We start from the raw sequence: 12,885 nt of genomic DNA on the forward strand, positions 1-12,885 counted from the left end.
CAACAATGACAATAGTAGGGTGCGTCTGCTCACTGGACGCTTCTACGTTACGCGGGCACCACAGGTCTGGTCGGGCGCCGCCGCGACTTCTTTTTTTTTTCTTTTTTCTTGCGCGCCGGTGTGGGTTGAGTTGCGAGGGCCGAGGACATGAGCATATTCGATCTCCCATAGGTTCCTTGCTAATGAAGGTCTAAGATGTTTTTTTTTTTTTTTGCGTTGTGGTGACGATTGACGGGATAGCTATTGCTCGTGCAGTATTTTAGTAAATAGCTTTTTTTTTGCTCTTTAAGCACCGAGCCGTCGACAAAAGCGTCAGCGGGCCTTCGAAAGCCAAGTTGTAGCCACTCGGAGCCCCAGCTTCGAAGGTGTTCTCAGGTCCGGATGCCTGTGAATTATTGTGGACTTCAATATGCAAATAAGACACCATTATGCTCCAGTACTGTGCCGCTGACTTCGTAAGGGAGGGAGGAGTGTGACGATATTCCTCACAACCATGGTTCAGATCGTTCAGATGGTTTCTACCAGCGTCTTCTCGACGCCACCCAACCGAAATTGTCGGGAGGACGCGGCAAGAAGAAGAGAGTAATCAACGCTCTCCTGCCATAGCGGAGAGATTCAGTCTGTCAACGTCTAGAGATGTGGGCGGTCTTTCCAGTTGTGATGTATGGATGCGAGAGTTGGACTGTGAAAAAGGCTGACCGCCGAAGAACTGACGCGTTTGAATTGTGGTGCTGGCGAAGACTCTTGAGAGTTCCTTGGACTGCCAGAAGATCAAATCAGTCGATATTGTCGACCATAAACCCTGACTGCTCATTGGAGGGTCAAATTCTAAAGTTAAAGCTCAGCTACTTTGGTCATCTGATGAGAAGAGAGGAGTCGCTGGAGAAAGATTTGATGTTGGGAAAGGTTGAGGGTCGCCGGAGAAGGGGTAGGCAGCGAACGCGATGGTTAGATGGCATCCTCGAGGCAGTGCAGATGAAGTTATGTGATGTTAGGAAGATAGTGAGAGACCGGAAAGCGTGGCGTGACATGGTCCATAGGGTCACGAAGAGTCGGACACGACTGAACGACTGAACTGAGAGATGTGGGCGGTTCGTTCGCTAGCGCCTCTTCCAGCACCCTCCTCGGGGCACAGAGGTTGCCAGCTTATTCGTTTTCGAAGCTCGGCTCTTACAACCCTAAAGAGATACATAGTGATCACAGAGATAATTTGTTACGAAATAGATGAAAGGACAATTGCACATGGGAGACGAGGCCTTGTCAGGTTACATGCCTTTTGCCTCGTCTTCCACTTTCACTTGAAAGGAAAATATAAAGTGAACTGAACTGAACTGAACAATTAACTGCCATTGGCAGAATGTGGTGCACTTCGATGATTGTTAAGTTGAAAAAGCAATTTTCTTATTTACCCGCAACTGCTAAATTACTTAATGGAAGAAACAGACGAAGAGACGAAATGCCGCGAGCGAGGCGCAAATCACGACAGTAGATTGAAAATTGTGAAAGGCCCAAGCCCCTCAGTGTCAGAGCAGCATGCTTAGTTTGAACTTACTGGTGCTAAATCCGGCTGGGCAATCTGGCTGAGAGCAGGCCTTTTTCCAGATCCACTGCTGCTGGAAAGGAAAGTGTTGTCGTATCTGAGGCAGGTCATCCAGCTTCTTGACAGTTCTCGCGTGAATCCTCCGGGCAGTCCACAGCAGGAGAGCGGTAAGTAACGCGACGCCTGCCACAGCGAGCGATGTGACCTTGGCGAAGTCCAGCATTGCTTGTGCCCAACATCCAGCAGACAGAAAGGGCTCTATGTTGCCTTTGGATAACTCTGGCATTTTGGAAATGGGCGATTAGAAGCCGATTACACCAAGTCAGATGTGCCTGAAATCAAAATTGGGTTCACATGAAAAGAAAGAAAGTACACATACAATGGATCCTTTTCGATGCATGGTAACATTCCTGTGCCTCTCTTTCGGGCCTACTTTAGCAAGGAAGATATTCCGACAACTGTTGTTACAAATAGAAGCATTTCTTTCATGAACGAAATGCGGTTTCAGCAGGTGATTACACCCTAGGTTCTTTATAAAACTTCAGAAACTCTATTTGCACTCTTAAAAGCGCCTTCAAAGGAATGTAGTTTACCAGAGTACTGACATCATACGGTAAATAACAGTCTCTGTTCTCAATTAACTACTAATACTTTTGAACATCTAGAGTTTATTTAGCGGCTGCTAATTAAATGGTTTTTAAATTTCAGAGATGTACTCGGACTGTAAAAAGAAAGACATTATAACCACGGGTGATTAGTATGGCATGCGCCTTAAACGAAAAATTCAAAGAATGTGTCAAAGTAAAAATAAGCTAGCATTGTTGGTCAACTTTCGCACGAGCTCAAAGGAAAACTTAGGGCTGCACTACGACTTTTCTGCAACTAATTTAACTTAGTTAATAAATAATCAAACGGGCGGGATCTGGCAGTGTTCATCAAAACCTGACCGAATGTCAGCAAAGTGGCAATTTCTGGTTCAGTCGTCGACGGTCCGCATAGTTTTGCGAAATTGTTTAGCGCCAATTTGCAGTCGGCATTTTATCGCGCACTTGTCTTTCAAGAAGGAAAGTGCACAATAACATTACTAAAAAAATTACCTTATCAGAACCTGGCTACCGAATTTTTTGAGAATGATGCAAAAAACCGTCTGGCACAAATAAAATTTCTGATCAATTCTTAAGCATGATGCGGTTCAGCTATTACGCTTGTTGCACAATATCTTATCTCTATCAGTGAAAACCAGGTGTGCTTCCTAAAGATTGAGTACGCACTACAATAATGCCCATTCACAAAAGAAGAAAAACTTCAGGTTCAGCTATATTGTCCAATATTCATAACGCTGTTTCCGCGTTAGATTCAACAAAGGATGGTCGGTCGACCTTCTATACTTCTTTTAAAATTTTATGCATTGTTGCCTGATGAGTGGAAAAAAGATAGCCGCAATTGGTTTTGCTGCCAAAATTTGTTTCGGGGCACAGGGAATTATTAACGACGAAGAGGTGAAGTGCCGCGCTTATCTTCTCTGCTGTTTTGGCCAACTTTGGTTATGAATTACACAAAAAATAATAAAGTTAGGTAGCTGAACATTGTCTGAATAATTATATGAATGTTTTTATTTGTATTCTGCTAATATTTGCTTTTCTGGGTGGCGTAGATATCTTTATGAAATTTATAAAAATCTGTCCAGGAAACGAAAATTTACCTAGACTGCAGGGCTTTATTTAAAAAAAAGGACTTCATGGTAGATCATCAATAATTGGACACTATATTTTCAGCATAGTTATCTATCAATCTAACAAGCTAATAAAAAAAAACAGCTATTAACGAAAGTTTTAGAAGACAAATCATTTACTGCTGTGTCTTTCATAACTTACTTGAAACAAAAATATAAGCAGATGCAATTATGTTACGGGTGGAGAACGATGAGGACGAAGTGGCGCGCTCGCTTGTGGAAGGTGAAGAGAAGTGTGATGACCGCTGGGACCTCACTGCCTGGCTCCTTGGATGTCCCTTAAAGTACATATCTTTAATCCTCTTTTGTAAATATATTTCTCCTTGTTACATTATTATGCCAAAATTTATATATTGTGGGCGATTCACAAATGTCGTAGAATCTTCATATCTGTGTGGCGCACTATGCATTGCACAAGGGCCTTATTGAAGTGGCTGTAATTACTTGTGCAACAAAATTATGCAGCATGTTTTTAATAATTTTGAAAACCTAGGTGGAGCTGAATAGATGGACAAAGTATAAAAACATACCACAAATTATTCTTTTTTCTGATTGCCTTCATAAGTTTTTATTGTTCGCTGTTTTTTTTTTTTTTCAAATTACCGCGATTGTATCTTTCTATTGAAACGTTATATAAGCTTTAGGTTTTTGACATAGAGTTAATACAAAGACTCTAGAGGGAAAGCTGGGCAGGGAAACGAGCTTCTCACTGGTTTGCCGCCATCATCAAATTTATCATTGTGGCCAGCACAGTTTCTGCTTACTGCGTCAAAAATGAACAAAGGTTTGAACAAAAGTTTTAAAAACCGCTGCCGATACCACAACTGTAGGAAATTTCTATACATTGTTTTCAAGTTTCAAGCATATTATATAATCTTTCAGGCACCTTTTTGGCCATAAAGGAATGATGTAGAACAATTGGAAACCATGTTTGCGAGCAGACGTAGCAGATCAACAGTAAACACACATGAGCACCCTGTGACATTTACTGTATGCAGCACTAGCCATCCCGGATAGACCAAGGGCCGTTGCTGTGGAATTCGTCACTTTTTTTTTTAATATACTGTGGTCGTCGTCTTGCGCCAAAGCAAATTTCTGACATATTTTCAGGTTATCGGGCACAGAGGAGATGCATGTGCGCTCGACGGACGAAATGCATGCAAAGCGCGAAACAATCGCAGGGATAGCCGGCCTTGCGATAACAACTCAGAATAATCTGGACACCTATGTGCTGTTACAGTGGGTACGCGACGCAACATATCATAAGAAATGCTCCACACGCGACGATTCTGCCGTTGTTTACAGCACCTATTGAACAGTAGCCGCCCGCTATGCCCGCCGTCGGTTAGCTGCACGCCGCCATCTTCCCACGATCCAAGTTGCCAGCTTCAAACCATCTTCATGTGCCAGATTTAGCAAGTAAAATTCATCTGGCAACCAATGAACAGTGTGATAATGGCGGCAATCACGCAGTCACCTCTCGAATGCATTGGGTGAACGGGCAGCTTTCCCTTTAGAGTCTTTGTATTAACTCTATGGTTTTTGGTAACTATGCTGAGAACATAGTGCCGAATTCTTACTGCTGTGCCAGAAGTTTTGTTTTTTGAATAAAGCCCTACAAAGTAAGTAAAATTTCGTTTCCCCTGCCGATGTTGAGAAGTTTTATAAAAATATCTACACTACCCAGGACAGCGAACATTAACTGAATATATATAAAAATATACATATGTTTAATCAGAAAATTTTCAGCTACCTATATATTTTGTGTATATATTTTTTGTAACTCATAACCAAAGTTGGCCAAAATAGCAAAGAAGATAAGCGCAGCACTCCATTTCTTCGTCGTTATTAATTCCCTGTGCGTCGAAACAACATTTTGACAGCAAAACCAAAATTGGAGATCTCTTCTTTCCAGTCATCAAGCAACAATATATAAAAATTTAAAATAGATACGAAAGGTCGACCGACCATCCTTTGCTCGATCTCACGTAGAAACATCCATAAAAGTACATGGTGTAAATAAGTAGAGCAGATTATAAATGAATCAATTACGAAGTATTGAAAAAAAAAGTTCAGTTTTTTGTAAACGCAGTACGAAGTCAGAAGGGGGCTTTCAACTGAGACGCAACTAGTAGAACTTAAGCATGGTTCTGCAGCAATAATTATTTCTGGCCTTCAACCAGGCACAATATGTACAGATTTCGCCGAGCCTTCCGCCTGAGGTCTACTCCTCTCTTGTTAGAAAAGCTCCAGTCTTTCGATATCGAAACTAAAGTTGCTTTCACTATTTCGGCTTGCCTCACTAATTATGCCCACTTTGTTCACTTACGTACTGTAGAGCCAGACCACCTCGATATATTGTCTGGAGTGCCGTAGTGGGTCTCTAATCATCCCAATACTGTTTCTTATGTGTGTAGCAATGACATCAACGAATGACATCAACGTACAGAGTAAGAGGTACAGACCTACGTTTGCAGTTGAATGCAAGTTTAACATCCCTGTGCGCGAAATTGGTTACCTGATGAAGTCTAATACCTCACTTGAGAATGTTATTACTTGATGCGAGGAATGGGATATAGAAATTAATCTTAATAAGACAACGTTTACCACCAAATACATGGTGCAGCTCATAGACAAAAAGCTGCTGCGCGCAGCCTGATGACTACCAAGAAACCACGATACGGTGCAACGCTGTGAATTCTTGATCACAATGTAGCGAAAAGGAAATAACTATTCAAACACGTTAAAATATTAGTGCACACCATACAAAAGTGTGACTTTGCAAGGAAGTAGCTATAGTGCAAAGGTATCGGAGTAAGTTTGACTACGTAGCAACGATAGCATTTTATGAGCATCGTGAAATAACAGGTACGTGGATGAGGACAAGCTGTTGGGCTAGTTGGTTTCCCTTTGTTTTCTGCAGCGCGTGGCCAGACGATGACAAAGCACGGAGGAACAAGTAGGACAGTCAAGCGTTGAACTGCAACTTTATTTTGTTAATCCGCCAACCAAATCATAGATACCCACAGAAGAACACCCACGATGGGAACAAAATCTAAAAAAAGGGGAACAAAAAACAAGTGCATACAAAAGCAAGGCATTCAGTGGGACAAATCACATTAAGTGTATATATCGATAAATCGGTAAGCCTAACCCACGATTAAAAGAAAAAGCATCATGAGATGGAGGTAACGTGACGCAAGTACTGATAATAATAGCCAGCGGCAAACATGCGTGAGCAAATCAACAATATTTCCAGTCCTTAACGAGCTTCATTGGCTAAAAAATTGGAAGTGCAAAAACCTGACACTGGCAACGATTAGTGCTAGAACCCTAGCTAGTGAGGCTAGTTTACCAGTGATTTTAGCGCAACTAGAGACTATGAATTGGGACACCATAGGTCTTATTGAGGCTAGGAGGCCAAATGAGGCAGTTACGGCACGGAAGGGCGGACATGTACTTTGTTATCGAGGTTTACCGGAGAGGCGAGAACAAGCAGTAGGTATCCTTGTCAATAAGTTATAGCTGGTAATATAGATGAATTCTATAGCATTATTGGGAGGGTGGCTAGCATCGGAATTAAGCTTAATAAGCGGTATATACTGAAGATTGTACAAGCTTGCGCTCCTGCATGTAATCATGATGACCTGACTGTCGAAAGCTTCTAGAAACAAGTAGAATTGGCAATGGGGAAAATAATAACACATAATACTGTACTGATGGGTGACTGCAATGCCAATTTAGGCAGCAATCAAGCTGAAGACCAGGCTTTGTGACATTGGGTTAAGAAATAGCAGGCGGAGGTATATTTGAGTTCGCTGAACGTAATAACTACAATTAATCATGAATACCTTGCTCAGTAAACGGAAGAACCGGAAGTGGACATCGAAAAGCCATGAACGGGGAGACTACGAATGTAATGTCCTTCAGACTGTGTTCTAGCGGTGGAATTGTGCAGGATGTAGAATTAAGCGCAAAGGTTCGATGCAGTGACCACAGGATTGTAATGTCTCCAATTAATCTGGATTTGAAGACTGAAAGGAAATGATTAGTGAGGACGAAGTCCATCAACGAATGAATGGTAAGGGGAAACGTAGAATTCTTCCCAAATTATACAGTTGCGCCATAAAAGACATACACAAGACATGGATTGCGCTCGTCCTGTGCCCCGTCTCCTATGTGTCATTTTCCGCGCAACCATCATGTCTGAAGTACTGCACCAACTAGCTTTACAGCAAATCTACTGTAGAAGAATTCAGGCTGTGACTGCAGAATAGATATTCAGTGCTCACGGAGGAAGGTGATCTTAGCCTAGAAGCAATGAACAATTGTTTCGGAGATTTGCGCTGTAAAAGTGAGCGGCAGAATTATGTTACCGGTAAACTATCCAGAGAGAAAAACGATTTGATTAGAAACGCTAAAGTATGAAAGCCTCCAAACCAGCAGACAGGACAAAATTGGCAGAGATATCAAAGCTAATCAATAATCATGAGGCGGCGAAATGAACGGAATTACGAAATTGGGAAAATTGATCATGCTCTAAAGAATAGTCGTAGTCCAAAATCGCCAACGAGGACATTAGCTATAGGCAAAAATCACATGTTTGTACTGAAGGACAAGGCGGGCAGTCTCATTACTAAATGGAAAATATAATCAAGGTAGCCGAAGAGCTCTATAAGGCCCTCTAAAGTAGACAGAGTAGTGAGGACAAAAATGAGATTGGCTGTAGTGAAGCGCAATCCGACGTTCAGCCAGTAACGAAGGACGAGGTTAAGAAAGCCTTAGAAGCTATAAAAAAGTGGAAAGCAGCTAAGGAGGATCAGGTAACTATAGTTTTATTGAAGGGCGGAGGGGATATTTTGCTAGAAAAACTGTCCACCCTGCCACGGCCGGTCTCGAGAGAGAGCGCGCTTCTTTTCTCTTACGGCCTCTCCAATGGGGTCTGTTTCCACCGCCCGCCGCGCCTCGGTGGGGTCGCCACCGCCCCTTTGCTGCTCCTCCGCTAGAGCCGTTCACGTGCCAGGGAAACGCGCGCTCGCTCTTAGCTTTGCCCGCGTCAGTTGCAACCGGCAGGTCCTGAAATTTCGCCCCTTATGGTTTATACAAAGACCGTACTCAGCATCGAGCATTTATCGTGTACAAGGAATAATATAGAGTCAACAATCCGCTCACGCGCGCGCGCGTCTTCGTCAGTGCGGCCGTGCACGGTCGAATGAAGCTTCGGGTACACTTCAACATTTTTTGTCCCTAAGTTTTGTACAAAAATAGATTTACCAGGCTATGCAATGTGCCTTTGAATGTTGTAAGCGGGTGTAGCGCGACCTGACGTGAGTGCATGGTGAACTGCTGGTGGAGATTCTGTCAACCGCTATCGTTTCCGTTTAGATCAAAAGAGGCACCGGCAAAAATTCATGGCGTGTCTTAGATTAAGAGTAAAAAACAAAAATTTACTCATATAGTTAAAATTTTATTTGTCTTGTGGAGTGAGCTGTTCTAGCTTCGTTCAACACAAATGTTGAAATACAAAAAATGTATATGCAGTCTCGCGACTACTTTTAATCAAGGAAATAGGCATAAACAGTTTAGCAGAATTGAAAAGAGCGGAAAACAATAAAAAAATTGTCCTTCAAAGTTATAAATTGCACTACATATTCATCAATTCATCAAAATGGTACCTGCGTCTAGAAAATTCAGTCTCAAAATCTGTCTGCGCGGCTTGTGCACACAAGGAGTTATTTGGTTTCTCGTTCTTCTCCGTCACTTTCTTGGTATAATCTATTGAGAAGAAGAATTCTGAGAAAATTTTCAGATATCAAAGAAGCGGACCTAATAACATGGCTGTTGTAAATTTCTTTCGGGCAGCTCAGTGCTGAATTCTCAAGTGCTGATTGAATCAGGATCTTAAGTACTTCGAGAATATTTGTAAGTAGTAGGTGTACGTCAGCTTTATATATATTGTCACGCTAATGACGACGATGAAGGATGCTGATGGTGTGACAGAAGAGGAAGAAGAAGCGTTTGTTTGAGTCGGTGTGGTCCATGATGGTCGTGAGCGGTGGCAGTCCAGCGATGCGGCGACTACGTCGAAGCTCCAGTTGGTCGTGCAGCGCTGTAGGTAGGGATCGTACGGAGCACCTCCACCAAGTTATTACGATGTAATAAGAAGGGGTGTTTATTTACAGTGCTGATGTAGCGGAACAAGATGACGCCTATTAGCGCCCAGAAACCAACGCTTCTTTCTCTTCTGCCACACCATCACAATCCTTCATAGTCGTCATTAGCGTGGCATTAGCGTGGCTGAGACCCTCTGTCTCGCCGAAGAAGCTCGGAGAATCGCCCGAATACGGTCTGGTGCTTCACAAGTACGTTCTAAAATGCGATACGATGCCAGTCACCGGCGGGTCACGTACTCTGTAGGTGATTTAGTCTGGCTATGGCGTCCAATTCGGCGCCGTGGCTTACATCAAAAACTCTTGGCCCACTATGACGGCCCATATGTGGTTGTCAAACGCATTAGTGATTTAACTTATGCAATAGCCCGCCTGACAGCATCGGGTCGCCGGTCTACCAAAACCGAACTATGTCATGTTGCCCACTTGAAGCCGTGTCAGCCTCGCACGACTCACGAACACGCCCAGAGGGCTTCGTCTGAGTAAGGGGGAGATATCACGCTAATGACGACAATGAAGGATGGTGATGGTGTGGCAGAAGAGGAAGAAGAAGCGTTGGTTTCTGGGCGCTAGTAGACTTCATCTTGTTCTGCTGCATCAGCACTGTAAATAAACACCCCTTCATATTTCATCGTAACAATATATAAAAAAAAACAAAGCTTGTCCAACAGGGCAACAAGCTCTGGTTTCGGATAATGCAGTCCACTAGAATATTGTTCTAGTAGAAGGGTGTACCAGTGCCCCCAAAATAAAACGGAGCAGACATACGACCAAAATTTCATATCGTGGTGCGCCCTGCAAGCGGATGCGCATGTGTACAGCTTGGATGCGTGTGGGTCACCCGGATGTTCAGCTTAACACATTTTGTGTTCGCCTTATCAGTAGCCCGGACGAAGACCGCTTTTTCCCCAAACTCGCGCTCCGCTTTATTTTGTGGGCACTCGTACATGGGGCTGCTTCTTGCGCTAGTTTCAAGAAGAATAGCGCTAGCGTCACACCCAAAGTGGATTAACTTAACAATATCTTAACCGACGTAAGCTAAACCGGAATATGTGACCGTGGGAAATGAGATGGCAAGAGATGCCATCACTTCCTTCAATTCCTCTGTTACTGATTGCGGCACAGCAAAAATGACTTTTTTTTTTTTGGCATCGAAGCAAGGTGCCTTGATTTTGCTCTTAGATGAAACGTCCGTCTTGGCAATGTAGTCAAGTGCCGCTTGCTGTTACAGCCCTCGCATCTAGAATGTCGTTCCCTTCCGCACATTAGCCTTACTTTCCCGAAGAGAGCCTCAGTGGGTCGCTATATAAGGCTTGAAATGAGTCTTCAGTGAGAATGTCCTTCTCTAACGCTTTAGAAGTTTCTTCCATACTTTCGATATTTATTTATTTATTTATTTTCGATACCCTCAAGCGCCGAGGCATTACAGAGGGGAGTGGGCAATATATAGCAGGTGGACTCATTCGTAGGTCACTGCAATCACCTTCATCATTTATTGACCTCTTTTTACCACTTCCAGCGCAAGTGGTGTCATGACTATCAAACCAATTTTGATTGTTTTCATAATAAGCTTAATATCATGTAAAAATTTCGGTAAAACAAGGTTTATTTGAAAATTAAAATAATGCTTATAATACCACACATTGGCTATTATATTAATTGTAATGACAATTAACACTCAACCCTACAACGTTTACTTTGACAGTTATACTAATACTTTATATCATGCAAGCATTTTGCAATTTACATTGCATTTTTATTAAATTATTTTCATCTTCGGTGTTACATGAATGGTTTCGCATCTAACGCTGAAAGACGGTTTTGCTGTTGCATACGAGTTGCTGTCATGTTAGCCTTCAAGAAGCTTCACTGCTCATTTAGTTTTCTTTTTTTTTATTCCGATTCTTGGGCAAAATTCGGACTAAAATGGACGAAAGTAGCTACCATATGCCGCAATGTATGTCATATGCTTGTCGAACGTTTGCTGAGCGACAGTGTAAATATAATAAAGACTCCGTTCACATGTGTAGTAAATGACGACATGCCGCTGCAGCATCTACCTTCTGTGTCCTTTCATTTCGGGGCTGTACACACCACGAAACCCGCGAGCGACAGCGCGAAACCAGGCGAAAGCCCCCCGCCGTCCCTGAAGCAGACGCGGAGCGAACAGTGAGCAGGTCGCGCCCCTTGCGGCGGCGAAGAGCGTAACTCAAGGAGAAAAGTTCCCATTGTTCCCGCGGCGATTGAGAAGGCCGTAAGAAAGAGCGCGCGCTCTCCCTAGAGACCGGCCGTGACCCTGCATGCACAATGCCTGATGACATCGAATGCACTAAATCAAGGAAGAACGCAAACGTTACCTGAATTCATAAGAAAGGGGAAGCTAAGGACTTGAAAAATTACAGACCAATAAGCTTACTATCTGTTACGTACACGATATTCAGTAAGGTAATCGGTAATAGGATGAGGAAAATCTTAGACTTTAATCAACCAAAGGATCAAGCAGGTTTTCGGAATGGGCACTCTATCGTCAAACATATCCATACTATCAAAAAGGTGACAGAAAAGCTCTCGTAATAACCATCCCGTATACATAGCTCTGTGACAGCTTTTGACTCGGTCGAAACGTCAGTAGTCATGTAAGCATTGCAAGATCAGTGTGTAGGTTAGCGATATGTAAGGTAATCATCGCCATCAACCGGACTATGCCTACTGCAGGGTGAAGGCATCTCCAATTTCCCTCCAATTAACCTGGCCCTGTGCTAGCTGCAACCACTTGATCTCAGCGAATGTCTTAAACTCATCCATCCACCTAAGTTTTTCCCACGCCCTGCTACGGTTGCCTTCCCTTGGAATCCATTGGGCTACTTCAAAAAATTGCGCTCGTTCTGTACCCTGTCTTGTGTGTGTCTTTGTTTGCGCAACTATAAGATGTCTGAAGTATGCCTCTGAAGTCTATCACACAGCACCAAAACGTCGTTGACATAACGCACGACCTTAAGAAAACACTTGTCTTTTATTTCTTACTTAATCCTTCTATCACAAGCCGCAAGGTACACATCACATAAGACAGGTGATAGCCTTTACCCAATACAAATTCCACTCTTTTGGACATATAGTAATACTTCGTAGCTATGAATGATGACCATATGTCCAGCGCATCCAACAAGGTATTCTGAGTGCATCCAAGGGATTGTTTATCGCATTCCCTTGTCCTGTGGCAAGAATTACATCGGTCAGACCGGAAGATACATAAATGATAGGATTTGAGAACATGCCTCTACGATATTGAATAAGTCCGGGACTAACCTTGTGTTGCACTGCAAAGACTGCACTTTATGTGAAAAAGGAATGTCTCCAGCAGAACTTAGTAAAGTAGCAGTTTTGAGGAAGAACAAGGACAGATTAATGAGATACATTTTGGAAGCCTGGGAGATATCTTTAGC

General features: G+C 42.9%; 1 pseudogene across 1 annotated transcript in view; it reads right to left on the reverse strand.

Annotated features, from left to right (window-relative positions):
* Positions 1–12,885, reverse strand: part of LOC146177826 (cytochrome P450 4c3-like) — a 111,504-nt pseudogene that overhangs the window by 86,977 nt on the left and 11,642 nt on the right. Inside the window, exon 2 of the transcript XR_014701095.1 lies at positions 1,553–1,872. The product of XR_014701095.1 is annotated as a cytochrome P450 4c3-like (transcript). The remainder of the gene's footprint in view (positions 1–1,552; positions 1,873–12,885) is intronic.

This window comes from Amblyomma maculatum, chromosome 10 (assembly GCF_055883805.1).
Source record: "Amblyomma maculatum isolate TAMU_Amacu chromosome 10, ASM5588380v1, whole genome shotgun sequence".
NCBI lineage: Eukaryota > Metazoa > Arthropoda > Arachnida > Ixodida > Ixodidae > Amblyomma > Amblyomma maculatum.